The following is a 5,000-nucleotide window of genomic DNA, read 5'->3' as shown; positions in this document are numbered from 1 at the left end:
ATAATAAATACATTTCTGCTTATCAAACTGTACACAGAATGTTGGGTCCTGTTTTTGATCCTAGTTGGTACAGTATGATTTGGGCCACGTCTCTTTCTTAGTTGCCGTATAAATCATTCCTTCCCTTGCTGAAAGAACTGACCAGGTGAAAAAACCTACTCACTGGGCACAGACTTCAATTCAACATCAATTCCACGTTGGTTCAACGTAACTTCATTGAAATTACGTGGAAACAACGTTGATTCAACCAGTGTGTGCCCAGTGGGTAATGATGAGTTTCCACCATATTGTCTTCACCTTTCAAGTCAGTGCAGATGAAGAGTAGACGAGGACAGATCAGTGCCATGAAAGAGAGGAAGAGAGGATGGAAGTTTAGACAATGGAGAAAGAGCTGTTGATGAGACAAGAGCAGTACCCATCTGCATCCTCATGTCCTGTAGTCCATCCAGTAGCCAGAGGGTGCGCAGTGGACAGGCAGAAGGCGTGTGGAGTGGACAGGCAGAAGGCGTGTGGAGTGGACAGGCAGAAGGCGTGTGGAGTGGACAGGCAGAAGGCGTGTGGAGTGGAAAGGCAGGCGGCGTATGGAGTGGACAGGCAGAAGGCGTGTGGAGTGGACAGGCAGAAGGCGTGTGGAGTGGACAGGCAGGCGGCGTATGGAGTGGACAAGCAGGCGGCGTATGGAGTGGACAGGCAGGTGGCATGTAGAGGAAATGTGAGCTTTCCTTGGGCCTGTGGAACGAGCTGTGACTGGGCTCGCCTCCAGGATCCTCCAGAGCCAGGGGGGAGACTTTATTACTCTCTCCCCGAGATGCTCACCCTAATCCTGGGCTTAGAGGACATGAAAGTGCCGCCTACCCACCACTTCCCCCAGATACACACACCCCGTTTATTACCCCTGAGAGGAGAGAGAGAAAGAAGAGAAGATGAAAGAGCGGCTTAGAGGAGGGACACCAGCTTTGCTGCCAGCGGAACGGAGGGACTTATCAAAGAAAGAGAAAAACATAATGTTATGTTTTTATTGTTTTTTATCTGACGGGCTCTGGGTGCAGAGGGGTTCATTCATAGAGCGAGTGAGGGATGGAGGGGAAAAGGGAGGAGGGGAGGTGGGAGGAGAGGTACACTATATATACAGGAGGATGTGGACACCCCTTCAAAATAGTGATTCGGCTATTTCAGCCACACCCGTTGCTGACAGGTGTGTAAAATCGAGCACACAGCCATGGAATCTCCATAGACAAACATTTGCAGTAGAAGTGATAGGCCACACAAGCTCACAGAACGGGACTGCCAAGTGCTGAAGCACGTAACGTGTAAAAATCGTCTGTCCTCGGTTGCAACACTCACTACCAAGTTCCAAACTGCCTCTGGAAGCAACATCAGCACAATAACTGTTTGTCGGGAGCTTCATGAAATGGGTTTCCATGGCCGAGCAACTGCTCACAAGCCTAAAATCACCATGTGCAATGCCAAGCGTCGGCTGGAGTGGTGTAAAGCTCGCCGCCATTAGACTCTGGAGCAATGGAGACGCGTTCACGCTTCACCATCTGGCAGTCTGACGGACAAATCAGGGTTTGGCGGATGCCAAGAGAACGCTACCTGCCCTAATGCATAGTGCCAAATGTAAAGTTTGTTGGAGGAGGAATAATGGTCTGGGGCTGTTTTTCATGGTTTGGGCTAGGCCCCTTGGTTCCAGAGAAGGGACATCTTAACGCTACAACATACAATGACATTCTAGACGATTCTGTGCTTCCAACTTTGTGTCAAGAGTTTGGCGAAGGCCCGTTCCTGTTTCAGCAAAGTGAGGTCCATACAGAAATGGTTTGTCGAGATCTGTGTGGAAGAACTTGACTGGCCTGCACAGAGCCCTGACCTCAACCCCATTGAACACGTTTGGGATGAATTGGAACGGCGACTGCAAGCCAGGCCTAATCGCCCAACATCAGTGCCCGACCTCATTAAATGCTCTTATAGCTGAATGGAAGCAAGTCCTCACAGCAATGTTCCAACATCAAGTGGAAAGCCTTCCTAGAAGAGTGGAGGCTGTTTTAGCAGCAAAGGGGGGACCAACTCCATATTAATGCCCATGATTTTGAAATGAGATGTCCGACGAGCAGGTGTCCACATACCTTTGGTCATGTAGTGTATCAAGAGTTCAAGAAGCAGGGGAGAAAAGAGGAGAGAAATGAAGGGAGGTTAGAAGATAGAGAGAGAGCTATACACTCACACACACACTCACTCACAATCACTCACACACACACTCACTCACAATCACTCACACACACACTTGCTCACAATCACTCACAATCACTCACACACATTCACTCAAAATCACTCACAATCACTCACAATCACTCACACTCACAATCACTCACAATCACTCACGCATAATCACTCACAATCACTCACACACACACCTTCACTCACAATCACTCACACACTCACACACACACACACACACACACTCACAATCACTCACAATCACTCTCACACACACACACACACACACACAGAACAGGAGATAGAGGAGAAAGGCCTAAAGTGGACTCAGGATGTTGGTACATGGTGCAGTATTTGGAGGGATGAAACCAGACTGGAGAGGACCACTAAGTGGACATGGTTTCATAAACAATGCCGGAGGGGGGCTGGGGGCTGACAAGGTGTGAAGAGGGGTGCTGATGGGTGTGTGTGTGTGTGTGTGTATGTGTGCGCTTGTCACTGTGTGTGTGTGTGTATATGTGTGCATGTTTGTGTGTTTCTGGTTTTTGTGGTGATCAACAATACCAAGGAGGTCTCCCTCCCGGTGTGAACACGGACCGCTGGAATGCCTGCTCCTTGTGGAACGAAAGCTGTCATCTAACTGGCCGACAATGCATGGGTCAGGGTTCATGGGTCAGAGGTCAGGGGAGGGGGGAGGGGTTAAGACAAAGTGGAAGTTGAATGCATTGTAAATCATTCGTTATCCCTCCTCCCACTCTTTCCACTCTCTCTCTCTTCTCTCTCTTCTCTCTCTCTCTCTCACTCTATCTCTCTTCTCCCTCTCTCTCTCTCTCTCTCTCTCTCTCTCTCACTCTCTCTATCTCTCTTTCTCCCTCACTCTCTCTCTCTCTCTCTCTCTCTCTCATCTCTCTCTCTCTCCTCTCTCTCTCTCTCTCTCTCTCACTCTCTCTATCTCTATATCTCTCTCTCTCTCTCTCTCTCTCTCTCTCTCTCTCTCTCTCTCTCTTCTCTCATCTCTCTCTCTCTCTCTCTCTCTCCTCTCTCTCTCTCTCGTTCTCTCTCTCTCAGTTCAGTAGAATGCAGCCTTGCCTCTCTTTCAAAGACCTACATTGATTGACACACTGGGAATTGATGTAAGAGTGCTGATATAGGATCAGGTACCCTGCTGACCATATAATCTTATTCATTATGATCTTTAAGGTGAACCTTACCACTCCTACTATGATATTTTTTGTGAATACGGACCCTTGTATTACAGTTGACCAGTGTGGTCTTATATAGCGATATGATAATTGTTTGACTGATAAATTGTATCAAAGTAGGAGTGCTGATCTAGGATCATATGGACAGGGGGGACCTGTTCTAGATCAGCACTCCTACTTTGAGACACTTGATACCTAAGGTCCCTGATGGATGGAAATAAAGAGAGTCATGAGGTTTAGATGGTCACTGGTGGCAGCCGGTGCATTTGACTGACAACCACAGTTAGCTCTCAGCCCCGACCCCTCTAGTTGGCCTTGACAATTTCCTTCCCCAAATTACAGACCCTATAACTAACACCTCCCTCCCCTCCTCCCTCCCTCCCTCCCTCCCTCCCTCCCTCCTCCCTCCCTCCCTCCCTTCCTTCATCCATCCATCCCCCCTCTCTCTATCTTTTTTAAGTTGTTCAAACCTGCAGCCTCTGGTTTTGAGGAAACACAGGCAGAGGTTCCCCTGTGAAGATGGCGGTGGCCAGTTTGTCGGGGCCACGGTCATGAATGTGCGTCTTTGTCCGAGCGCCCCCCTACTGTCCTCCTGCCTCCCTCCCACCCCCCTCATGCTGACACGCTCTGCCTCTTTCGGGGGGCCCACCGAAATGACCCTGCTAATTATGTATTTAAGGTATTTGGCTCCTGTGAAAACAGCTTTGGGTAGAGCAGTGTGTGTGTGTGTGTGTGTGTGTGTGTGTGTGTGTGTGTGTGTGTTGTCCCGGCCTCACGGCTATCATTACAGGAGAGCGTTTATGTAAACAGTGGATTAGAGCGACCCTGCCTGATTGGAGACTGAGGGGTACAGGGGGGTAGAGGTGGGTAGAGGGAGGTTAGAGGGGGATAGAGGGAGAAGAGGGGGGTAGAGGTGGGTAGAGGGAGGTTAGAGGGGGATAGAGGGAGAAGAGGGGGGTAGAGGTGGGTAGAGGGAGGTTAGAGGGGGATAGAGGGAGAAGAGGGGGGTAGAGGTGGGTAGAGGGAGGTTAGAGGGGGATAGAGGGAGAAGAGGGGGGTAGAGGTGGGTAGAGGGAGGTTAGAGGGGGATAGAGGGAGAAGAGGGGGGTAGAGGTGGGTAGAGGGTGGTTAGAGGGGAATAGCGGGAGTAAAGGGGGTAGAGGGAGGTAGAGGGGGATAGAGGGAGGAGAGGGGGTAGAGGTGGGTAGAGGGAGGTTAGAGGGGGATTGAGGGATAGAGGGAGTAGAGGGGGTAGAGGGGATGGGATAGATGGCGAGTAGAGGGGATAGATGGCGAGTAGAGGGGATAGAGGGCGAGTAGAGGGGGATAGAGGGGGGTAGAGGGGGATAGAGTATGAAAATGTATGCACTCACTAACTGTAAGTCGCTCTGGATAAGAGCGTCTGCTAAATGACTAAAATGTAAATGTAATAGAGGGATAGAGGGAGTAGAGGTGGGTAGAGGGAGGTTAGAGGGGGTTGGAGGGTAAGTAGAGGGGTAGAGGGGGTGGAGGGATGGTAGCGAGGGATAGAGGGGGGATAGTGGGGGTTAGAGGGGGTAGAGGGAGTAAAGGGGGTAGAGG

At 50.3% G+C, this 5,000-nt stretch overlaps 1 long non-coding RNA gene across 1 annotated transcript in view; it reads left to right on the top strand.

Moving 5' to 3' along the window:
- Nucleotides 1-32, top strand: part of LOC311120775 — a 4,836-nt gene extending 4,804 nt beyond the window's left edge. The window contains exon 2 of the long non-coding RNA XR_014612184.1: nt 1-32. This exon is cut by the window's left edge and continues 2,473 nt beyond it. This is a non-coding gene — a long non-coding RNA (uncharacterized lncRNA).
- The last annotated feature ends 4,968 nt before the right edge of the window (nt 33-5,000 follow it).

Source organism: Coregonus lavaretus (assembly GCF_964263955.1).
Source record: "Coregonus lavaretus genome assembly, contig: HAP1_SCAFFOLD_1796, whole genome shotgun sequence".
In the NCBI taxonomy this organism is placed as follows: Eukaryota; Metazoa; Chordata; class Actinopteri; order Salmoniformes; family Salmonidae; genus Coregonus; species Coregonus lavaretus.
The sequence above is the reverse complement of the archived record's forward strand: the minus strand, read 5'-3'. Positions and strand labels throughout refer to the sequence as shown.